Consider the following 24,815-nt stretch of genomic DNA (forward strand, 5'->3'; position numbering starts at 1 on the left):
AGTATCGTGCTGGCTGTTAATCAGAGAGCCTTCCATCAAAGGATGCAGAGATGGGCTGCTCATTGAAGCCTGATTAAGGCCAGGAGCATTTTCAAGGGCAACACTGACTTGACCGCAGCTGGCAGGAGGTGGCCAACAGTTACTTGCTTGATGGTCTGGGCAGGAAGCAACCCCAGGGCTTCTGAAGAGAACGGAGCCCTGGCCAGTGCACTGTGCGGGGACCTGTCTCCGCAGGCATCATGCTGTAAGGAAACCTTTCAGCTTTCCGTAAGCAAGCCCTCTCATTTCTTGGTGAGCACGCGGTGGCCCCAGTGTGCTGCTGTTCAAAGGGAAGACGCCTGTGTGTTCTGGAGATGGATCTATATTAAGACATCTAGCGCTTCTCCTTTTTATTAACAGCTGCAGAGCATTCACTGTGCCATAATGTATGGAACAAGCCCCCTATTGATGGATGTATAGGGCAGCTAAAGACGGCCATTAACCATTCAAATATTCACTAATGAACTGCCCGATTATGAAATTAGTCCCTCTGAAACATCCCTCCCCACTGAACACTATTGTTTCTCCCCACCCATCTTCTCCCTGCTCTGTCTCTGTTGACTGAGTCTCCTCCTGGGCTGTCTCTTATCAAATAAGGACAATGTAAAGTAAATCACTTATGAAGAAGAACTGTAAATCCTGTCAAGATAAGAGATTTCATGAAGTTAAGGGCAGTGAAATTGAAGAATCTCTAACAGAGATTAGGAGATTAGGCAGAGTTAAACCAGTTATCAACTGAAGAGAAAATCAAGGCTGATACCTAGATAAGCATTTCAAAAAAGAAATAATAAAAGCAGATGAAATAATAAAGGATTAAGGGTAGGCCCTTAGTGAAGCCAGGAAGCCCTGCCTTCTACAGAAATGATCCTCTGTGTGGACGTGCTGCCAAAGTCCATTATGAAGTGAAAGATGCCCTACTGTGGCATCACAGCATGTTTTATAAACATGCCACCAGAACCTCTCTCAATTCACGAGTAGGTATCTACGATTATAACAACTTACATTTATATAAGATAATCTTGTTTTCAAAACTATTATTACTACTTCTCAAGGTAACTTCCCAATCAAGTCTATTTTTCATGAAATTTTAAGTGCATTCACTTCAAGAGGCCCGTTTTTCCCCCATTGCCAGCAAGGTTAAGATATCTGTACATGTTTTGATAGATACTACCAAATCATAAAGGCTGGTACCCATTTATGCTACTATGAAAATTGCACAAACATGCCCGTTTCCCCACACCTTCACCAACAAGTGAGTAGTCACAGTTTTTATCTTTATTAATTTGATTGAGGAAGAAATGGTATACTGGAGTGTTCACTTACATTTCTTTTATTGTAAATGAGGCTCTTATCTCTTCAAAGAAGTAAACACATTTGTTTTTTCTTTTTTGTGAACCATTTCTCCATACCCTTAATTTTTTTAATACCTCTTCTTACTGATTTATAGGAATTCTGTCTTAGATGTTGAAAATATTTTATCCCAATTTTTCTTCAGTCTTTGAGCGTCTGTAGTTTTCTGCTGGCAGGATTTTTAAATTTGAGTGTTTGGGGGGTTTTTGTTTTTGTTTTTTGTTTTGCATTTCTTATATTTTATTAAAAGTTGAGCTTGTTTATGTGTTTCAGAAGCCAGTTGTATTTTCTTTTCATAAACTGTTCAAATTTTTGGTCCATTTTTTCCTGTTGGACTTCAGAATTTTTAAATTTTGACAGTCAGCTCTGGCAGTCTTTTGTGATTTGAGGTCCTTGTCTTAAAGTTTGGAAAAATTTTGGAAAAAAGCCTCATTCTGAGATTGTTTTAATAAATTCTCCCATGTTTTCTTCTGTCATCTTTATTTTTCACATTAAAAAATAGTTTTAATTGAAGTATGGTTAATTTACATGTATTAGTTTCAAGTGTAAAGCAAAGTGATTCAGTTACACACACACACACACACACACACATATATCTACATGCATACACATATATATATATATTCTTCTTCAGATTATTTTCCCTTATAGGTTATTACAAGATGCTGAGTATAGTTCTCTGGGCTATACAGTAGGTCCTTGTTGTCTACCTATGTTATATATAGTAGTGTGTATATGTTAATCCCAAACTTCTAATTTATCTCTCCCCCACCCCACTCTCCCCTTTGGTAACCGTAAGTTTGTGTTCTATGTCTGTGAGTCTATTTCTGTCTTGTAAATAAGTTCATTTGTATCATTTTTTTAGTTGCCACATATAAGTGATATGAATATGATTATCTGTCTCTCCTGTCTGACTTACTTCACTTAATATGGTAATCTCTAGGTCCACCCATGTTGCTGCAAATGGCATTATTTCATTCTTTTTTATGGCTGAGTAATATTCCATTGTGTATTGTGTGTGTGTGTGTACATATATATATATGTACACACATACATATACACACACCACATCTTCTTTATCCATTCATCTGTTGATGGACATTTAGGTTGGTTCCATGTCTTGGCTATTGTAAATAGTGCTGCTATGAACACTGGGGTGCATGTATCTTTTTTTTTTTTTTTTTGCGGTATGCGGGCCTCTCACTGTTGTGGCCTCTCCCGTTGCGGAGCACAGGCTCTGGACGCGCAGGCTCAGTGGCCATGCCTCACAGGCCCGGCCGCTCCGCGGCGTGTGGGATCCTCCCGGACTGGGGCACGAACCCGTGTCCCCTGCATCGGCAGGTGGACTCTCAACCACTGCGCCACCAGGGAAGCCCACATGTATCTTTTTGAATTAGCGTTTTCTCTGGATATATGCCCAGGAGTGGGATTGCAGGATCATATGGTTAACTCTATTTTTACTTTTATAAGTTACCTCCATACTGGTCTCCATAGCAGCTGTACCAATTTGACATTCCCACCAACAGTGTAGGAGGGTTCCTTTTTCTCCATACCCTCATTTATTATTTATAGACTTTTTAATGATGGCCATTCTGACTGGTGTGAGGCGATACCTCATTGCAGTTTTGACTGCGTTTCTCTAATAATTAGTGATACTGAGCATCTTTTCATGTGCCTGCTGGCCATCTGTATGTCTTCTTTGGAGAGATGTCTATCTAGTCTTCTGCCCGATTTTTGATTGGGTTGGGGTTTTTTTGATATTAAGCTGTATAAGTTGTTTGTGTATTTTGGGAATTAATCCCTTGTCGGTAGCATCATTTACAAATATTTCCTCCCAGTCCATAGGCTGTCTTTTCATTTTGTTTATGATTTCCTTTGTTGTGCAAAAGCTTTTAAGTTTAATTAGATCCTGTTTGTTTATTTTTATTTCCATTACTCTATGAGACAGATCCAAAATAATATTGCTGTTATTTATGTCAAAGAGTGTTCTGCCTATGTTTTCCTCTAGGAGTTTTATAGTATCCAGTCTTACATTTATATGTTTAATCCACTTTGAGTTTATTTTTGTATATGGTGTTCAAGAATGTTCTAATTTCATTCTTTTACATGTAGCTGTCCAGTTTTCCCAGCACCATTTATTGAAGAGACTGTCTTTTCTTCATTGTATATTCTTGCCTCCTTTGTTGTAGATTAATTGACCATAAGTGCGGGGGTTTATTTCTGCGCCTTCTATCCTGTTCCATTGATCTATATGTCTGTTTCTGTGCCCGTGCCATGCTGTTTTGATTACTGTAGCTTTGTAGTATAGTCTGAAGTCAGGGAGCGTCATTCCTCCAGCTCTGCTCTTCTTTCTCAAGATCGTTTTGTCTTTTCAGGGTCTTGTGTTTCCATACAAATTTAAAAATTTTTTGTTCTAGTTCTGTGAAAAACGTCATTGGTAATGTGAATGGGATTGCACTGAATCTGTAAATTGCCTTAGGTAGTACAGTCATTTTTAACACTATTGATTCTTCCAATCCAAGAACACAGTGTATCTTTCCATCTGTTTGGGTCATCTTCAGTTTCTTTCAACAGCATCTTACAGTTTTTGGAGTAAAGGTCTTTTGTCTCCTTAGGTAGGTTTATCCCTAAGTATTTTATTCTTTTCAACGCAATGGTAAATGGGATTGTTTCCTTAATTTCTCTTTCTGATATTTCGTTGTTAGTGTATAGAAATGCAACAGATTTCTGTATGTTAATTTTGTATCCAGCAACTTTACTGAATTCACTGATGAGCTCTAGTAGTTTTCTGGCAGCATCTTTAGGATTTTCTATATATAGCATCATGTCATCTGCAAACAGTGAGAGTTCTACTTCTTTTACAATTTGGATTCCTTTTATTTCTTTTTCTTCTCTGATTGCTGTGGCTAGGAATTCCAAAACTATGTTGAATACAAGTGGTGAGAGTGGGCATCCTTCATCTTTTTACATTTAAATAGTGCTCCCTCTAGATTTGGACATAAGGAGTCATTAAATTCGATTTATTTTCTATGTGTCTAACTAGTTACCCCAACACTATTTATTTGAATACATCATCTTCTTTCCACTGACTTAAGTTGTTACCTTTATCATATTTCAAACTCTCATTTAATGTGTCCATTTCTAGATTGTCTTATGGATGGCTGATGGGCCTAGTGACGGGCCAGCCTCAGTTATTTGACTTTTGAACTTTATGATGTGCTTGTGAGTATAGCAGGTTTCCCCCATCTCTCTTACTCATAAGAGGAAGCTGCATTTCACACAGTACAGTCAACCAGGGAATCCATGGCATGGCCTCAGACCACAACACTCTAGACACAGGATTAGCTCTTGAGTTGGACGGGAAGCCTGAGTGTTTGGGGCTGAGTCCTCGCCTTGGTGGCTAATGCTGTCAGGGAACAGGAGCACTTGTCTCTTCTGGGCTCACTCACACGGCAGAGTCCAGACAAGGGGTCTCTTCCGGGCTCACTCACACGGCAGAGTCCAGACAAGGGGTCTCTTCCGGGCTCACTCACACGGCAGAATCCAGACAAGGGGTTTCTTCCGGGCTCACTCACATGGCAGAGTCCAGACAAGGGACGCACCTGGGTCTCGGGTCTGACCCTGGGGGCCACTTCCTACTCATGTATGATCACAGTTTCAGGGCATCTTATGAAAACTGAATTCAGTAACTCAAGAAAGTAAATAAGCCTAATTCAAAAAGGAAAAGAATGGCAATAAGAAAAATCTGTAACATGTAGCCAGCCCCTCCCCTCCCCAGGCCAACCACCGGAAAGGAAAATAACTGACACGGTAAAGTGTTATAGCTGGAGTGCTGTTACAACCAGCGCAGGTCAAAATGGTTTCACATCATGACTTGGACAGCAGTGACTCAGTTTCCTTATCTAATCTAGACCACCTGTACCAATGTGGCTTTTCCAGCCTCATCCTTGTGAAACTAGCCCAGAGGAATGTGCCCCTGTCCCCAGACCTCCTGCTTGGTGCTCTCCTTTACTGACTTGTAAACAAAAAAGAAGTGGTTAAGAGCAGATTCTAGAGCTGTAGTGCAAGTTCAGATCCTAACTGCACCCCTCCTACCTGCTGGACCTTGAATGAGTCATTTAACCTCAGTTTCAGTTTCCCCATCTGTAAAATGGGGATAATAAGAAAGAGTGCCTACTGCAGAGGGTTACTGGGAGGATTAAATGAATGACTAATGTGAAGTACACAGAATGGTGCTGACACATAGTAAGGTTATATAGTATTGGTTAAATGCATGTCCCTACCTCAAGATGAGTCATTCAGTTCATGTTTATCATGGTAGGTGCCTGACAACGTCGATGGAGAGGGGAGTTTGAATGAGTAGAATCACCTTCAGAAAAAAGTGAAGTTGCACCCTCATCAGACTATTTAGGACAATGGGTAATCTTTAAACCCGGGTGCTTTTCTGGAACACAGAGGGACAGGCTGCACCAAAGAGCTCCAGACGCTTTTTCAGAATTGTACAGGACTTGCATTACGTGCTTTTTTTTTTTTTTAAGAAGATGATGGGGGTAGGAATTTATTAATTTAGTAATTTATTTTTGCTGTGTGGGGTCTTCGTTTCTGTGCGAGGGCTTTCTCTAGTTCTGGCAAGCGGGGGCCACTCTTCATCGCGGTGCGCGGGCCTCTCACTGTCGCGGCCTCTCTTGTTGCGGAGCACAAGTTCCAGACGCGCAGGCTCAGTAGTTGTGGCTCACGGGCCTAGTTGCTCCGCGGCATGTGGGATTCTCCCAGACCAGGGCTCGTACCCGTGTCCCCTGCATTAGCAGGCAGATTCTCAACCACTGCGCCACCAGGGAAGCCCAACATGCTGATTTTTTTTCACATAAATTTTATAATCAGCTTGCCTGATTTAAAAAAAAAAAGTGTGTGTGTGTGTGTGTGTGTGTGTGTCCCTCCCTCCATATTCTGCCAGTAGTTTCTATTGAAACGGCAATCAATTTAGATTAACTTAGAATTATCTTTCTTACAATATTTTTGACTTTCTAGCCAAAAATAGGAGATTTATCCATGTGTTCAAATCAGTTGTAATGTCCCTCAGTATTTTTTAGCCCTCTGTTCGTATAGATTTTCTGTATCTTCATTATTGGGTATTTTTAGGAAGACTACTTTTTTTTAATTTGGCGATCGTGATTTTTTTCATGAATTTTTCATTCTGAGATAATTGTACATTCACATGCAGCAGCTAGCTGTGAGAAATAATAGAGAGATCCCACGTAGCCTTCACCCAGTCTGCACCAGTGGTAACATTTTGCAAACTGTAGGACCAGATCACTGCCAGGATACAGACGCTGACACAGGGGAGCTTCTGTCACCCCAGGGTCCCTCATGTAGCCCCCTTTCATAGCCACACTCCCTTCTCTCCCATTTCACCTTGTCCTTAGCCCCTGGCAACCACTAATCAGTTCTGCATTGCTTTAATTTTGTCTTTACAAGAATGCTCTATAAATGGAACTGTACAGTATGGGACCTTTTGAAACTGGCTCTTTTCACTCAACACAGTTCTCTGAAGATTCATCCAGGTTGCTGCATGTATCTTTGCATTCTTGGTGTGACCCTGTTTACACTGGTTATTTTTACAGCTGATGGACCCTGGTTACTAATAGCTTCCCTTTTTTTGCGCTGACTATCATAGATGAAATCAGTATGTGTTCTTTTATTATGCCAGCCTTGTCAGATCAGTGGGATTCTGGCTCCACAGAGACTGTGGAAGGTTTCGTTAAGGATGTGACTATTTTAAAATATATGCTCAAAGAGAAAAAAAAAGCTCCTGTGAAAAAAAATTTGTTTTGTTCTTAATTTTCTTTTTTTCAACCACTTTATTGAGTCACGATTGACATACAAAATCTGTACATAATTAATGTATACAATGTGATGAATTTGGAGATAAGTATATACCTATGAGACCGTCACCACATCTAGGCCATAAACATACCCATCACCTCCAAAAGTTTCTTCACGCCCTCTTTTATCATGTATATTGTTATTTCCTAAGAACACTTAGCATCAGATCTACCCTCTGAGCAACTTCTGAAGCACACAATGCAGGGCTGTTGACTACAGGCACTGCGATAGGCAGGCGCTCTCTAGGACTCACTCACCCTGCGGAGCTGAAACTTTGTGCCCTTTGACAAATTCCTCCCAGCTGCCTCCTCCCCCTGCCCCTGGCAACCACCATTCAACTCTCTGCTTCTCTGCGCTCGGCTATTTTAGATTCTTCATATAAGTGAGATCATACAGCATTGGTCCTTCTGTGCCTGGCTTCTCTCACTGTCCTCCACATTCACCCGTGTTGTCACAAGTGGCAGGATTTCCTTCTTGTGAAAGAATTCTTGTACAACAACTCTATTTCTGAACGCTAACAGGACTCGGGGGGAAAAAAGTCCTTTTTACATCATTTATGTTTGATAGAGAGTGGGATAGAAGGAAGCAAGTTTGCTCCCTATGGGATAGATGCAAGAGTTCAGGGAGCCCCCAAGGAGGGGCTTGGGAGCCCTGGGGCCATCCTGTGGGGCCGGGAGGAGGGCATTCCTGTCTTGACTGCTCCCCCGAGAGAGGGCCTCACTTTCTCCCAGTATCTTCTTGCCTCCCACCAGCCCACCCAGCTCTGTCTCTCTCCCCAGCTCTGTGACTCGTAGTCATCTTGAAGCTCCCTGCTCACCCCCATGTGCAGCACTGCTCTCGGGCTGGGGTGACTGCAGACTAAGAATGGGAATCTTGGCGAGAGCTCTGGGGGCGGGGGGGTGGGGGGATAAGTTGACCTTCACGGCCTCAGGCTCCCTTGATGGGAAATGAGGTTTGTTACAGCCCCCACCCAGTCCAGGCTGGGCCAGCCCACACACACACACCTACACACACACACACACACACACACACACACACACCCCTACACACACACACACACACACACACCTACACACACACACACACACCCCTACACACACACACACACACACCTACACACACACACACACACACACACACACACACACACACACACACCACACCGCTGAGCTAAGAAGGGCAAAGGGCAGCCCCAGTCTGAAACTCCCGTGGGTTCCCCCAGCGTGGATGTGTGTAGGGTCTAGGCTCTAGGAGCTGAAGGCACCTGTAAGATCCAGTGCGGTGCCCGGCAGGCAGGCGGAGGAGACGGTGCCCCGTTGCCCTGTGTGTCCATTCTTCCAGGCAGGAGGTGTGAGTGTGCACACCAGGCACCGTGCAAGCCCCAGGAGACCAGGAGGATCTGGGCAGGGACCACCCCTGCTCTCTCAGAGGTCCTGATCTCCTCGGCAACACTCCCTGGGCACTGCGTTCCAAAGGAGCCCCGGCGCTACCCTTTCGGTGAGGAGAAAGCTCGCTACCCTGCACACATCTTTGGACTAAAGAATCCTCTTAAAATCATAATAGTACTCGCCCTTAGCCAGGCACTGTGCTGAGTGCTTTATAAACATCATTTCACTAATCCTTACATCACGGCAGCTTTTGACATAAGAATATTATCACTCCTGTTTTATATATAATCAACCTGAGGCTTGAGAGGTTAAGTCGGGCCCAGGGTCACAAAGCTAGTATTGACCCTGAGCAGTGGCTCTGATGAAGTCACTGTCGCTCCTCAAATACTCCCTTGGTGTCATTTTAAACAAGTCAAGCTCTCTCCTGACCCTCTCCCCTTCCCCAGGCTGGGACCGACTTACGTCCCTCCTTAAGAGTGGCCAATTTCTAAGCCTCAGGCTGGTCCACAGAGAACCCATCTCCCCTCTTGTTCTTAATGTATAACTGGGTGTTTGTCTGTGGTGAAGGGTTACGAGCCGTCTCCTTCGATCCCAAGGCCGGTGAAGGCAGAAGTAGGTCTTTTTGTTCAGCATTATCTTCAGTGTTTAATCCGCACAGAGCCCATCATGGCCGTTCTGTGAATGTTTGACGAATAAATAAGTGAATGAATAAGCAAGGGGGGATTGCACCAGGGCCTGTCAGGTGCAGGACCCTGGCTGTGGTCCATCCTCCTCACAAGGGCCTGCCCAGTCTGCAGCGGGTCTCGAAGCAGCAGTGAGGCCTTAATGCTCTTTCTGGAGCTCCTTCACCCCTGCTCTTCCTCCAGGGCACGTCCCCGCTCACACAGTCCATGGCAGTTGGATCGAAAGCTCTGCCCCGCTGGAGCCCACTCCCTTCCGTTGCTGTGCTAGAAGTACAGGGAGATGAAGTGTGGTCACTCTGGTGGTCCGCCAGGGCCTTGTTATGCTGCACCGTCTCAGTTTTCGTAGATCAAGGGACCAGGCTCTGGGGATGGCAGATGCTCCCGGGTAGAAAACAGTGGCTCCTGGGAAGGAACTCAAGTCTGTGCATGCTGAGACCAAGAGGTTCTCCGCCACCAGGCTGTGTTCACACGCCTTCCTTGCTTGGTTGGTCGCCCTAGTTATGCCCTCCCCAGAGAGGAAGTCTGCTCCCCCTTCCTAATGGCAAGTCTCCTGTTAGCCTGAGAACCAGGGGCCTTTAGATCTTCTTGTTCCCGGGATAATTCTCACCAGCTCAGGAGGCATGGGGATGGGCCAGTGTTAGGAATGGGGCCAGCACCTGATTAAAGGCTCCAAATGAGGGCTCTCGCGCTGGGTGACGGAGCTGGAGGTGAGGGACAGAGCAAAGGTCCTGGCCCTCTGCAGCCTGCTGGCCTGAGTGCGGACGATGGTTTGCAAGACCAGTCGTGTGGAGGCCAGGTTTTCTGTGCCAAGGGCTAGGCCCCTCTTCCTGTCACTACTGCCTACAAAGGCTGGACCTGGGGCTCTGGCTGATCAGGAAAAAGTAAGAATTGCATATGATTCCATCAAAGATGGTTTTCCTATTAAAACATGACTCGTGTTAAAACACAGGGCTTAGTTCAGAGTAAACATTTCGAACTGCTGAGGAGAAGCGGAGATTTATAACACAGAGCAAGACTTAAAGACGTAAAAGCCCCTGTACACTGACTGAGGCCGTGAGCGCTGCCCTGCAGTGCCAGCTCAGTTCAGACCCCACTTGATCCAACCTGCTCCATCTCTGCTTCCAGGAGCCCCCCCTCACTTCTCACCTCAGTACTCCCAGGTTGGGAGGTCTCGCGGTCCAGCCTGGGCCTTAGGCCCTCCTCACTCCCTCCTGGCTTGAGCTCCAGGGCAGCCGCCCTTGCTCTGTGCCCCCAAATCTTGGCCTCCACCAGCTTTGTTGGATTCCTCTCCCTGGCCGCACACTCGCTGCTGCCTCTCTCTTCCAAATCGTAAACACAAAAGGTGGCCAAAGGTACACTCTCCACGACATTTTTCCTGGTCAGACAAAACCTAATGACTGCCTTTTGTTTCCTTCCATTTAGAAGCATTTCCCTGGCAACCCTGTCTCTCCTTAGTCAACAGCAGCTAACTTCATCCTTCCCCTTTATCAAGATATTGTTTAGAGCAAATAACTCATTAACTGGTACAGCAACTTGGGAACCCTTTCACGCCGGCTCTCGAGAGGACCTTTCCCCTGAGAACGGGGCACCCCACAGAGCTCAGGAGGAGCAGTGCCTTCGGGGGCTTTGGTAGGGCTCTGCCAGCAGACAGGCAGCTGCCGGTTAACGACTGTGCCTGGTACCTTCTCTGATTGGATTAAGTAACTTAACAAAAGGGAAGCCGACGTGGCTGGAGTGAACTGCCACATTCGTATTCCTGTGGCATCTCCTCCTAGGTGGCCCAGGTGTATGTATGAAGGCCTGAGGCCTGCTGCCAGCACCGCATAAGCTCCAGGGGGCCATGTGGGCTCAGTCCCCACTGATTCCTCAGCTCCCCAGCAGCATTCTCTTTCATGTGAAAATATACTCATTTGATAAACAGACTGTGTTCCAGAACTTTCTAGGTGACCTCCCTTCTCTTCCTTCTTTTCCACTGTTAGGGGTTGGAAAAGCAATAGATTTGCTTTCTCAGTGTCTCTGGAGTGACTTTCGGGGCAAGAAATGCCCCTTGTCTATGGCACCAGAGTTGTGGCCAACTGAGAACCTGCTTTGGCGGAGGGACCTGGGAGGAGCCCCTCAGCTAGGCCTGCTCATGTAGCAGGAGTGAGGGAAGCTTCTGCCTCTCACTCTCCCTCACAGACTGCTCCAGCCACAGGCAGGGGCTAGGAATCTCCCCACCAGGGCAAGTGCAGGACCAGCCTCCTTCAGAGAGCAGCCCGAGACGCAGGCGATGCTTTGCCAAGGTTCTGTCTCTATCAGAAAGTAGGTCTGTGTCCCTAACCCACACGGTGCACTAGATGGACGCTGGTGTACTGTGCGTACAGCAGGTGACTGGATAAGAAGTGAAATGGCTTCCATCTTTAGAGCTCTGCGGCTTTGCATTTACAACTTCCTCCATTCCCTGCCTCACTCGTATTTCCTGGATTTGACATGTGTGCCTCTGGGGACAACCTGTGAGAATTACAGATTGCCGGGGGCGGGGGTGGGGGTGCAGCCGTGTCCGATTGGCACAGAGCGTCTAATGTTCAGACCTGAACAGACAGGGAAGGGGTTGCCTGGAGAGGGTCCCCATCTGGACAGAATGTTCCCCTACGTGGGGCAGCCGGCACAGCTCACGAGAGCATGTCTTCAGTCCTCAGATCCCAGAGTGTGCATGCCATGGCATGTCACACCCATAGCCACGTGTCTCACACTTCAGGGGCCCAGCCATGTCACGTAGAGGGCCACCCACATCACTGGTTCTGGACAGGTGTCGACGGGTCCCCTTTTACATGGAACTGCACCCTGAATGGGAAGCCCAGCGCGCCTTCCATCTGATAGGCCACGCCAGAGGGTTGCTCACACCCAGGCGTGCGACCCTGGCCCCACTGTTCAGTGGCAGCACCCACACAGATATCGAGCCTTGCAGCTGCGAGGTGAGCTGCTGTCATTCCGTGTGGGGTGGGAGGATGAGCCCACGCAGGCAGCAGAGGCCACAGGCCGCCACAGCCTCTCGCTCAGGCACTGTAATTCTGGAGGTCCCATGCAGGCTTTGGGCCTTTGGGTCTGGGGCTTATGGAGGCGGGCCCCTGCCCACCCCGGTGCTCTGACTCCGTCTGCCCAAAGGCACCTGCAGCGTCGGCCATCCTCTGGAATAGGACTCCCGGGCAGGGTGGGCCAGGTTGTCTCCTAGTCACCTCCTGACTCACCAGGGTCCAGGCCATCACCTGGGCTAAGCCGAACGTTCTCTCTGTGGACAAGCCTGCCCGAGTCCTGGCCCACTCACCGTCAGCCTGCGCGCTCTGGGCCTCAGCCCAGTTCCAGGAGAGTCACGATGGGGCTTGTTCTAGGCCCCTCTGGCTCTCACCCATCCGGGGCATGGGAGAACAGAGAAAGGTGCTGGGCCTGCCCCTAGCAAGCCTGAGTCAATGGCAGATCGTCGCCCTTCGCCCTGTCTCGCTCGCTCGCCCTGGCCTTTTCCCTGCCTTCCTGAGAGCACAGCTGTGCCCGCCCGTCCTGCTCCTCGACCACCAGCTCCAGCCTGGCTGTGTGACCCTAAGGCCCTGTGATGCAGGGGACAAACATGCCTATCCCAATGATGACACTGGCCTGGGAGGCCAGACCCCAGACCACACCACACTGTGCCTGGCCAGGGGAGGAACACCCTCAGCAGCAGGGTGTGGGCACCCCGTGCAGAGACCTGGACCCTTACGGGCAGAGCCCCTGCCTGCCAAGTTTCTGTGATTATTTTGAAACAGTTCCCAGCAACAGACACCCCCCGCCCCCCGCCCCCAGCACTGAGTCTCATTCGCAGCCCCGGAACAACAGCTCCCGGCCCTGGGCAGCACGTTCCTGTGGGACAGCTGCTGTAACCGGATCGCGAGCCCGGCTGCCAGCACTCTCCACATGAGCACGTCTGCTCTTAGGCCAAGCTCTGGGCTGTGCAGAGCGTGGCTGCTCGACCAAACACGGGTCCCCCCACTCGGATGGCAAACCCCTGTTCAAGGCCCCGTTTTCAGACTGGGAGCACTGGCTTCCAGCTGTAAAACTGCATTCCCTCCGGAGCAAGAGCTCCTCTGCCCACCCCCACAGAACAAACAAAGGGACTCAGGTGCACTTCCCCGGCCAGAGGGCCCTGGTGTGCGTCAGTCCGGTCACCAGCCTAGAGGCCGACCCAGGTCCATGAGGCCCTCATGGTGCACAGCATGCCTGGTGCGTCCTCCTGGTGAGTGAAGGCGAGCACAGGGCCAGGTCTGGCTTGCTGAGGCAGGAGCAACAGCTCAGGGTGAAGACATGGCAGTCGCAGATCTAGGGGGACAGGATGCCAGCCAGTGACACAGATGCCCTGAACGGGGTGTACCAAGTAGACCTCAGCCCACCCACAAACTGCAGTGGAGATCTGGGTCGGGGCTTGTCCACCAAGTACAGGGCCGGTTGAGAGTGCTGGACTCCCAGGCCTGACGGCCTTGGGTTGAGGGCTGCGACAGCCTGGCCTGCTTGTGGCTGCCCTCAGTGCTACGCTCTGCAGAAGGCTCTGGTAGGTGGATACACGCCCACGAGCCCAGCTGTCCATACAGCGCCCCTGACTGCACTGGGGCTGCTGCACAGTATTCAAGAGGGCCGTCCTGGGATCCTGGGACTTGGGACTGTTTATACAGTCCTCTCCCTGACACAGCCTATTCGGTGGCTCTGACCCCCTGACCCCTATCAAGGAGGTGTGGCTGGCGGGGGAGGGACAGGTTCCCCTCTCCATTCTTCTCAGGCCCTCTGCTCCATCTGTGGCCTTCCCTCCCCAGCCAGGTCCCAGAGCCCAGGGTACAGTGTTCTGATGCGCCTGGGCCAGCAGCCAGCCAGTCATGGAGACACTGAGGACAGGGGCCTCCAGCCCAGACCCCGGTTCCCAAGGAGACTCAAAGGCCGGAGTTGGGGTGTCCTGCGGAAATCCTGGTGGGATGGAAAATCCCCAGCAGTTGGGCCCCAGGCTGAGCTGTGACACTGCACTTTTCCCGCCTGCTGGGGGTCAGCCGGCTCGCTGCTTCCTGCTTCCCTTTGATGTCCCTGTGTGAGGGAGGGGTCAGCACCTCTCTGGGCTCGGGCACACACACACACACGCGCGCGCGCGCGTGCTCTCGGCTGCAACAAGGAGTCTGTGCTCTGGGGCCTGGGTACTGGGTACGCTGGGGTCAGGCAGGGGACCTGGTGGGCTGGGGAGGGAGGCCAGGTGGAAAAACCCCAGCCTCGGCAGAGAGTTCCTGAGAGAGAGGAAAGGAAGGGTCTGCCCTGAAGCCCACCGAGGGCATGTCCGCTCTCCCTCCTGGGCTGTCTGATCTGGGAGGGAGACGCCATGATAAGCCTCTGTCTAGACGAGGAAACTGAGGCCTGTGGACAGTCCAAGCACCGCCACTCAAATGGCGTCCTTGGGGCCTTCCTCTCACATCTGGGGAACTTCCCCCAAAGTTTCAATAGCTGCTGCCGTTTGCCAGCCCTCCCTGCAGCGCTGCGCCCCAGTCTCTGCGTGCGCCCTCCCCAGTTCACTGCATGACGCCGGGCTCGGCCTCCAGCTCCAGGTGGCAGGGCAGAGCTCGGGCAGCCAGGCCTTGTGGCCCTAGTGCCACCATTCTACATGCTCACTGCTGACAAGCCAGGTGCTCTCCCGAACACTGGGACTGAGCTGGTCCTCTGACCAGCCCAATAACCCCAGGAGTTACCCTGCTGGTTTTAATTTGGGTTCACAGATGAGGAAAATGAGGCACAGAGAGATTAGGGGACCTGCCCAGTGACACGTACCTCACCTGTGCTAGAACTGGGATCCCAACTGAGTGGCCTGGGGCTGCTGTTCGGCACTGCTGTGCTGTGCCGCCATATCACACCTCCATACTCCACTGTTCCCCAAGAGCCCCCTGGAGAGGTGCCCGAGGGGGAGAGCGCAGGCCGGTCATACAGCAAGGTCTGGAGCTGAGCTGGCGGGGGAAGAGGGAGCTCTGCTCTCTGCTCCTTCCACATGTGGGGTTGGGGAACAGGTCAACCCTCTAGAAGAACCCAGAGAAAATGGCAGGGGATGACCAGGAAAGCCGGGACCGCAGGGCCCAGGCTGGGAAACTGGAGGCACGCGTACCGCCTGCAGGATTCTGAGGGGCGGTTAGCCCGCCCTGTAGTAGTGGCTCCTCCGCCTGGCAGTTGGGTGGTCTGGCCCCCACCCACCTGTGCAAGAAGGCCTTTGAGATCCTGAGGAGAGAAGCTGTGGAGGCGCAGGTGGCTGGGGAGGTGACCCCCCCACTCTTTTAATGTTCAAACAGCTCAGCCTGCTGACTTTGATGCAGGGGGTTAGGCGGAGTGGCTTTGAAGTCAGCCCTTGGGGGACGCTCCTATCAGCCCCTGCGTAGATAATCTCCCACCCGGCCCTGGGACTCAATGCCACTCTTGGGATGCACCCCCCTTACAGCTTGGGGCCTTTTGGGTGGCCTTGGGAAGAGGGGGCCTTAGCGGGGGAAGAAGCAGCCTCTCCTTGGGAAATGGGGAGCGTGGGGGAGGGGCAGCCCAGGACACATGCCCCCAGAAACCCCTGCCCTCTGCTCCGCCTACCCCCAGGCACTGGTGTTCCTCCCAAGAGCCCTAGAGGTAGAAGGTGTCTGGAGAACCACCCTCCCTCCTTTGGCTCAGAAGGAGCCTGGCTGCAGCCAGTGTGTCCCCGACATCTTCCACCTCATAGCCCGTGATTTGCTCCCTTGCCTTGTCTGCCAGCCTGGGAGCTCACGGAGGGGCACCCCATCTGATGGCCCCCGCGTCCCAGCACTGGGCCTGCACAGGAGGGCCAGAATGAATGATGACTCAATGAATGATGTAGAAATCTGTTAGCAGGGGTACCTTCTGGATTCTCAGACATCCAGACATTTCAGGAACAAAAGAAGCCAGCAAGTGGCCTCTGCAGCCCTGGCAGCACGAGTGGGAGGGGCAGTGGGATGAGCGGCTGGCCAAGGAGGCCAGGGTCCGGTGAGTGGCTGCTGGGGGCAGCGCCCTTTGCACTGGGGCGGGGCACAGTCCCATTGGGAAGCTAGTTGAGGGGGTGGCGTTTGGCTCCCGAGTGGCCTATGCAGGGAGGGAAGCGATACCTTGTCAGGGTGGCATTTGGCCCTCCCAGGTGCCTAGCCGTGGCCTCGGGCATCCCTCTGGGCTCCCACCCCTGCATGTGCAGGGAAGGCCTCTTGGACTCCAAGGCTGCCTTCCCCCACAATGATGACAGTGGCGGGCCTCAGCGTGGCCCAGGGCTCTGCTGCTTGGGAGACCTTTGCCCGAGCACAAGCTGAGAAGGCATGTGAGCCTGAGGGCCGGCCCTGCCTCTCCTACCCTCTCTCAGGCTGGTTCTCCGGTGAGCTGAAGGTTCGAGAGTGACTCTCTGTCTTCCGAGGTTGGACAGGGAGCCTGACAAAGGCCTGCAGCCCTCCCCGCCATGAGAGGACAGGGAGGGCTGGCCTCCTCAGAGGCCGAGCTAAATTCTGCTGTGTCAGTGCCCAGTGGCCTCAGGCAAGTCACTCTGTGTGGCCAGGCTGCTCTTTCCTGCATCTGCACGTGCGCGCAGTGCCTCCGGCCCTGGGCCCTGGGCCCTGGGCGGCGGGGGATTAGATCAAGTCGAGCATGATGAAGTTAAGGCGCTGCACGGTTTCTTTAGAGGGCTGGTGCTGCTGGCGTGACCGTTCCGCGGGTGACACGTGCCTATACTAGAAGGCTGTCTCCCTCCCTGAGAGGAGCAGGGGTCCTAGGGGCTGCGAACGAGGCAACGTGAGAGCAGAGGCTGGGTCCTGGGACCTTGGGAACAGCCCGTGGGCCTGGTAGGGTCTCAGCTTCCATCATGAAGAAGGTGCCACAGGGGCCAGGGGCTGGGCAAGAAGCAACACGAAGAGGGGACAGAACCCCAGGCCTTGTCAAGGAGTGGGTCACAGGCTAAGCACGTGTGCGTTTTAGTGCACGACTGAGTGGGTGTGTGTTAGGGCAGATGGGTGTGAGGGGCATCTGTTAAGAGTTTCTGAGCAGTTTTCATCCCATTCCTAGAGCCTTCAGGTGTGTTCAGCCTGGCAGGGAAGTCAGAGGGAGACTGTGGACTTCAGGCTGTGGGAGCGCTCTCCCCACTTGCCCTGGGTCCCGGGCTGCTGCTTTCCCACTGCTGGGAACTGGTCTCTGGGGGCACAGGAGTCCAAGCCTCTACTCCCACCCAGGTTTCACCTGGGTTGAGGTCCCAGCTCCTTTAAGCCAATCTCAAAGGTTCGTTTGGAAGTCACGGCCATGTGTTCATGTCCACCAGGCTGGGATGGAGGGCAGCGGCTTTGGGGTGAAGTCTTGTCTTAGGCATCAGAACAAGCTGGAAGAGGGAGGGCATGGGGAGCCTTTGTTCTAGATGCACACAGATTCCTGGCAACACCAGGGGGTGGGGGCTGAGCAGAGTCCCTCTCAGGGCCTTCTGGGAGGGGCACTCAGAGCTCAGCTGCGTTTAAAAATTAGCAGGCGGAGGAGTTCGAGGCTCTGCAGTTAACCCCTTTTGAGCCTTTGAAGCCTGTTTGAACTGTTAATCAGGAAGGCTGGGCTGAAGGGCTGCCGCCACCCCCCTGAACGCCTGTCCCTGGCTGGGTCTCTGAGTCTGGGCGTTAAAAGCCGAGAAGAAACTGCTGTCTGCGTGGGGTCTACTGAAGCCCCCCACCCCCTCCAAGACTGTGATGTTGACGGCCTCTTTGTTTTCTCATCTCAGCCTATTCAAGGCCATTTTTCAGCTTGCTGGCTTTGCGTTAAGATTGGGGGGATTTTCCACCCTTCCGAGGTTATGAAATAGCTCAGCAAGGACGAGGCCTCCCCGCGGGAGTCAACCCAGCCTCCCGCACGTGCTGCAGGGAAAGGCTCTTTATTGCCACAATACCAAGGGCAAAATGAGAGAGGAGGAAGGACTTTGGGGAAAGGGTCTCTCCCTGTGTGTCCTGGGGAGCGGTGGCCAGCAGAGAGCCACGCTGGCTGGAGGCGCATCCCAGCAGGGCCATTTCTAGGGCGGCGGTCATCCACTGCCAATGGTCAGAGGCCCAGGAACACTGCTTGCAGTATGGCCTCTGCAGGGGCCATGACCCTTACTTAGGCAGGTGACTTTCCCTCCTTCCTGGTCTCCTGGCTTTCCCGCGCCTCTCCGGGTCTGTCCTCGATCTTCTTTGCAGGCTCTCCCTCGTGGCCTGGCTGTTAACACCTGAGCTCCTCAGGACCTGTCCAGGGCTGGCTTCCCTCTTCTCTCCAAACTGCTTCCCTGAGCTGCGCCTGCAGCTTCCAGCACCATCTGTGGGTCCCTGATTCCCAAACATGTCTTCAGCCTGGCCCTCCACACTGCAGACCCACGTTCCAGTCACCAGCCCCACGGCTTCCTTCTGCAGTCTCTCATGCCATACTCCACCCCACCAAGGCACCTTTTCTCCAACAACAGAGGTCCCTGCCACCCACCCCTGCCATGCAAGCCAGAAACCCCAGAATCATGCCCAGCACTCCCCCGTCCTAGCTGCCCGAGTCAGTCCAACACCACACCAGGTTGATTTCACCCTGACATCTGCGGAAGATTTCTGCTTCCCTCTGTTCCCGTCACCACTGCCCAGGCAGGCCACCGTCTCTGGGCACTGCAGCGCCTCTGTCCCCTTCCAGTACCTTCTCCACTCAGAGAAGGGGGATCATTTCACAACACGAATCCAACTGGGCCACTCCCCGTGTGGGACCTTTCAGAGGCTCTCGGCACTCTCAGAACAAGGCCAAAGTCCTTAGCAGCAGCGTGGCCTGCTCTGCGCTTCAGGTGCCTGGCCTCTTTCCGGCCCTTTGGCTCATGGGCTCCCTCCACCAGGGGGCCCTTTGCCTGCAGCTCCTGTCCTGCCTCCCCCACCTTCCCCAAGGGAACTTCTAGGACCCCAGACTAATTCCTGGCGCAGACCCTGTTGCAGGTGGTTCCTGTTATATGAGTCTCTTCTGTGTCCCCACCTGCAGAGCATTCCCCTTGGGGTGCAGTAAGACACACACGCACGCACCGGGTAGTCTCTCCCCTCGGCCCACAAGCCCCAAAGAGGGCAGGCGCTGCTCAGCTCCTGTTCCTGCCGAGTTCCTACTGCCTGCTGAGTTTTCGACAAAGGTCTGTTCAGTGACCAAATCTGTAAACTGGCAGTGATCGCTGCCCTGCCTCTCAGACAGGATTCACTGCCTGGGCGCGTGCTGTGTAGATGGCAGCACGCTGCCTCAAAGTCAGCTGTACGTGGCCTGTCTCGCTAGCAGGCCTGGAGTGCGAGCGAGCTCTGTGAGGGCCTGCTACAATCTCCCGGAACAGCACAGGCGCAAGAATGAAGGAACAGGAGCTCCCTTGTTGGAGGGAGGGGAGAGAAGGGATTCCACTGGGCCACACTGGCAAAGGGCTCCCCACCCTGTAACAGCAACCTGCTGCAGGACGACTTCCTGTCACACCCTCAGATGTTCCTCACTTCTGCCCTCCTGGACACACTCACACTCAGGCGGACATGATCTGGCTCTCTGCTCCAGTCAGGCCCTCTTCACAGCCCAGGGTCACCTGTGTGGCCGCTGGACTGAACTGCTCTGGTGCACACCTGCCACAACCCGCCTGGGCACCCGATGGCCCTGGCCCTCTCTCCCACCCCCATCCCCACCCCGAAGCCCAGCCAGAGCCCTGGTGGGGGCCCAGTCTGCCTGGGCAGTGGCCGGAGGAGCTGGGGACAGGCTCGTGTGCTAGGCACTGGCCCCCCAGGGAGTCCCCATTCTATGACACTAATTGCTACAATTAGCAGGAGAAAGGGCTATTAGATCAGTTTCTTCTCTGGCTGAGGCCGGGCTGCTGGGGAGGGTGAGCGCAAGCCCAAAGCTTTTCGAAGCAGCAAGGATTCCTCCATAAATGAGGCCACATTTAAATTGCAAACAAGGGCCTCGCCCAGCCCAAGGAAGGGCTCCCAGAGAAAGGCTTTCGTTCCGCAGATGGAGCGGCTGGGGGAGCGGGTGCAAGCTCCGGTTTTGGTCCGTGGGCCTTCCCTATCTGATCGAACCTTGGGTCGTCCAGGCTCCCGTCAGTGACCCAGTCCTGCTGGGGCCGGCCAGCAGGGAGGAACACGGCAATGGCTGGGAAGGAAGGACAGTGCTGGAGGCCACTCCCTCCCCTCCCCCTCCCCCCGCACCAGGCCTGCGCTGAGGCCCCCTAGGATGCCTCCTCCTCCCGGAGCGCATGGCAAACCTTCTGGGTCTGCTGTCCATCGAGAGCCACTCCCTCGTCAGTCTGCACTAACTGGGAAAGGTGAGAGGGCCCACTCGGCCTCTACCCAGGCCACCTCTAATTCAGACAAGCCACAGGCGCCTGTGCCGGAAGCGCTCAGGGAATGCGGCCACAGGGCAGTTCTAACTGGAGCCCCAGGTGGCAGCCTGCGGCCTTGGGGTGGAGGCACCTGCCCAGCCTGAGTTACACGCTAGCCGAGGAAGGGGGGTGCTTCCACTGGCCAGGCCTGGGTCAGGGTCTCTCACTCAGAGGGAGAGCGGTGGGTGCTGGGTGTGGCGGGGTGCAGGTCAGGGCTTGCTTCACTTAAAGGGCCAGAGCAGAGATCACCCCAGTCCCGGCGCGGGTCTCAGATAGTGGCCCTCACCTGGGGTGCCCCCCAGGGGATATGTGGCAGTGTCTGCAGACGTTTTTGATTATTACCACTGTGGAGGTGCTACTGGTGTGTACTGGGTAGAGGCCAGGCAAGCTGCTAACCACCCTGAGACACAAAGGACAGCGCCCCACAACCAAGAATGCTCAGGCCGAACGTCCCCGGTGCGGCAGCTGAACCCTCGGTCTGGGAGCTGAGGTCCCGACATGCTGTGTGCTTTCTCACTGCGTTCTGAAAGTGGATGCACCCCTTCCTGGCCTGGCCTCTTCCTCCATTCAGCAAATCAATGAAGCCATTCAACAGCAATGCATGACGTACCCCCGCCGTGTGCAGACCCTGAAGAGAAGACAGACACCCTCTCAAGGGGCCTCCCTTCTGGTAGAGGGGACAGGCAGGCAACAAATAAGTAGACGCCTAAGGAACTAGAAAATACTGTGGCATAGTCTGTGCACGGGGAAGCCTGAAACCTAGTGCCGACCTAGCAAGTGACTGAAAGGGCGGCTCAGAGGAGGTCTCTTTCACAGGCCGCACTTCAGGTGAGACCTTAAAGGACGGACGAGAAGGAGCTGTCGTGGGAACAGCCAGGCAGAAGTAGCTGGTGCAAAGGCCAGGAGGCACTTGTCGTGGCTGGTTTGAGACACAGGCAGAAGGCTGGCGTGACAGGAGCTCGGTGAGGGAGAAGGACAGCGGGCGGGGCAGAGCTTGTAAAACCAGATGGAATTTGAATTTTATTTCCCCAAAATAGAAGCTACTAGAGGATGCCTGGCAGGGGGAGGGACAGGACACACATTCATTCATTCGCTCTTGGCTTTGGGGACTCTGCTGCATAGGACATGGGGTTATTCACAGCCCTAAGTTCATGAAGCACTGTGGGCTACCCCATAAGGGTCTGTGGGAGGCACCCCTGAAAAGGCATCTTTCTGCTTTTCCATTTAATCCCTGTTCTCCACCCCACCTCTCCTCTCGCCGTAGCCAGCCGCTCCAGTGTAATTTATTTATATCGCTGTGTGCATGCGGCCTGGTAATGCATGGAGTATCTTCTAGCATGTCTGGGTGGTGTGTAATTTTCATTTAAATACAGAGCCGTGTACCGAGGCTCTCGTTTTGTTTGGCGTTTGTGTCACTAGGCGCCATGTCTGCACACGTCTCCATTTTGGGAAGTGTACATCCAGTCCTTACTCCTAACCACAGTGCCAGGCTCCAGCTCCCCACCCTCACAGGCAGGCTGCACCGAGCGTGCACACACACAGCCCCTCGTTGTTCTGGTGAGAACTGCTCTAGCTGTTTACCCAGGAGGGAAACTGGTAGGTTGCAGGTATTAAATATTTTCTTTGAGGAAGAAGTACTGGATGGCCCTCCAGAATGTCTTTGCCTGTCTACGTTCCCACCTGCAGCACACAGGGAGGCTTGTTTCCTGCATTTCTGCCAACATTTGGCATTATCCTACTTTCTAGCTCTTCTCAGATGAAGAGTATCTGTGGCTTTCATCTGCATTTCTCTGATTCCTGATGAGCCTGAGCGTCTTTTCACATGGTTGTTAACCCTCCTGCAAATCGCCAGTTAATATCTTTTGCCCCTTTTCTCTCGTGCTTCCTATCTTTTTCTTATCGATTTGCAAGACTTTCCAGTGTATTTTAGCTGTTGTTCCCGTATCGGTTTTAGTTGTCTCACAGATCTTGGAATTTGTCATCTGTAACCTGGGCAGAGCAACACAAGTCAGAGTGAAGAAAGGCAAATCACTACTATGAAAATAGTTCCGACCTTTGCCGCGATGGACTTATTTAACAGAGATACTTAATTAGCATGTATTCAAGTTCATAAACTTTAGTCCTGCGGTTTGTGCTTGTGCTGACCCCAAGGCCACCCTGGGCCACAAAACTCTTCATAGTTTTCTCCTACTGAACAAATGTCAAGTACCTTTTACTTGTAAATCTTTAAGTCCTTTTGGAGCCTGCTTTTCTAGGGGGGTCACATGGGAATCAACATTCATGTTTCTCCATTTAGGGCTAAGTTTCCCAATACCATCTTCTGAACAGTCCCCTTAGACATGTGGGGCCACCTTTATCTCATGCCACCTTCCTCTAGTGCAGGGCTGCCTCTGAAGTCTCTCCCGGGCCTCTGTTTCCCACCATTCCAGTCACTGAGGCTTGGAGTAGGCCCCAGGATCTGCTGGTACAAGGCCTTCTCTGTTCTCCTTTTCCAAAGTTCACTTGGTGTTTGTAGATCTTTTTTTTTTTTCACATACACTTTAGAATATGTTTGTCAAGTTCCTCAAAAGCTCCAACTGGAAGTTTAACCGGAGTGGCATTCAATTTACAGATTTGGAAAAACCTGACATCTCTCTAGTACTGAGCTGCCCCATCCAAGAGAACAGAATGGCTCTCCATATCAAAAGATCTTCCTTTATATCCTTCGATAAAATTTTAAAATTTTCTTCATAAAAGTCTTTGTTAATTCCAAGACCCGACATAAACTTTGCTGCTACACTGATTTCTACCTTAACTTCTACTACACGTTTAAAGTATTCACTACTGGCATGAAAAAAAAAATGCTTTGGGCAGGGGGGGTACATTGATCTTATATCCAAACACTTTGCAGAAGTCTCTTTTCAGTTCTAAAAGTTGATTTTTTTTTTCCACGTAGCTCAGTAGTTTTCAGAGTGTGGCCCAAGGACCCCAGAGAGGCCCTGAAACTCTTTCTCAGGGTCCAAACTATTTTGGTATTTTCGTGATAATACTCGTAGACAACATTTGCCTCTTCTGTTCCCACTCCCCCAAAGTTGAAGAGTTTTCCAGAGGCAGCATGACCCCCCACCGGAATACGTGCTTTTGTACTGTCCTATGTTTCAAGCATTTCTCAGTTTCAACTTCTAAGAAGGTAACTATCAATCAAAAAAGATATAACCCATATTAACAAAAGCTCTTTGGGGACCTCAGTAATTTTTAAGAGTACAAGCGTCCTAAGACTAAAACGTTTAAGAACCCTGATACAAACAATCTATCTTACAATCAGCAGCTTTCTCTTTCCCTTGGGCCCTCTCCATACACTTCGTTCCCTTTCCTTGTGCTGGGGGACGGCCAGGATGGCATCCTAAGGGTACTCCTTATCTTAAAGGGACAGATACACTTTTGGTTTCTCCCTTAAGTTTGCTGAAAAGTAACGTTTTTCTATATGACTTGTATCAGTTTAAAGAAGTTCCCTTCTAGTCCTAGCTGGCTAAGTGGTGCCCTCCCCCAACTCATACAAAGGCATTAAACTTTATCATACAATTTTTCTGCTTCTACTGAGAGACCCATATGGTTTTTCTCCTTTAGTCTCTTAATGTGGTGAATTACATGGATAGAATTTCTGATATTGGATCATCTCTGCATTCCTAGTGGAAATCCCACTTGTTTAAGAATTGTTTAATATACTGTTGGATTCAGTTAGCTAACGCTGTACATGGGACTTCTGCATCTATGTTCATAAGGGAAATAGTTCATAATTTTCTTTTCTTTTGGCTCTCCTTATTTGAATTTGGACATGCTCTGATTCACAATTTAAAAAAGATCCCTCTAGCTGGAGCATAAATCCTGAAACAGGCCCACTTTTCTCTTCAGCATGTTTGGAAATACATTAAAATAGAGCCGTAATCAAGCAACCCAATCCTTAGATTCTTCTCCTAGTGAGTATCTGGAAAACAGGTGCAGAAACGGATCATTTGAGACACCATAGAAATCTGGTTAATCCTGCCTGCCTGCTTTCCTTCAACAAGCACTGCCTGAGCACGGCTGTGTATCAGGCTCCCGGCGAGGTGCGGGGCAGGCAGC

General features: G+C 51.5%; 1 protein-coding gene and 1 long non-coding RNA gene across 4 annotated transcripts in view; one reads left to right on the forward strand and one right to left on the reverse strand.

The window, feature by feature from the left end:
- Positions 1-24,815, forward strand: part of KCNQ1 (potassium voltage-gated channel subfamily Q member 1) — a 345,186-nt gene that overhangs the window by 174,383 nt on the left and 145,988 nt on the right. The window lies entirely within an intron of this gene.
- On the reverse strand, positions 1,568-9,556 carry LOC125965260 (uncharacterized). Its single transcript, XR_007478957.1, has 2 exons — positions 4,988-9,556; positions 1,568-4,903 (listed from the first exon to the last, which is right to left on the reverse strand). It is a non-coding gene; the product is annotated as an uncharacterized LOC125965260 (long non-coding RNA).

Source organism: Orcinus orca, chromosome 8, assembly GCF_937001465.1.
Source record: "Orcinus orca chromosome 8, mOrcOrc1.1, whole genome shotgun sequence".
In the NCBI taxonomy this organism is placed as follows: Eukaryota; Metazoa; Chordata; class Mammalia; order Artiodactyla; family Delphinidae; genus Orcinus; species Orcinus orca.